Below are 447 nucleotides of genomic sequence, written 5' to 3'. Positions count from 1 at the left end.
GATTCTGTCCGTGACTGTCAAGTTCGTAGAGTGTAGAAAATGATAAATAAGTATTACTAAGGCTGTGTTCCAAAATTGTTTGCCAGCGCTGGCAGCACTGTCAACACCGTTCCAAAAACCATCGTAGCACGCTGTGGCAGTGCTGCGAGAGAGCAAAGACGTCACTAATTTTGTCGTCACTTCCTGATGCGGCTGCTGCAGCTATCGAGGTGAGGCAGCTACAGCACAAGATGATGGATAAGATGGTGGAGTTGGTGTTAATGGACGCTGAGAGTAACACCGAATATAAATTAATTGTTTCGGTAGAAGATAATGAGAAAGCAAAAAGTAGTGAATAGATTAATAATTTTTTTGTTGTCTCTCAGCTTTTTGTAGTCACACTTATTTATTCATACTTCGAATTCAAATATAAAAATTGACATAATATGTACAAGAGAAAATCAGAAA

This window comes from Cyphomyrmex costatus, unplaced genomic scaffold (assembly GCF_001594065.2).
Source record: "Cyphomyrmex costatus isolate MS0001 unplaced genomic scaffold, Ccosl1.0 scaffold1049, whole genome shotgun sequence".
NCBI lineage: Eukaryota > Metazoa > Arthropoda > Insecta > Hymenoptera > Formicidae > Cyphomyrmex > Cyphomyrmex costatus.
The sequence above is the reverse complement of the archived record's forward strand: the minus strand, read 5'-3'. Positions refer to the sequence as shown.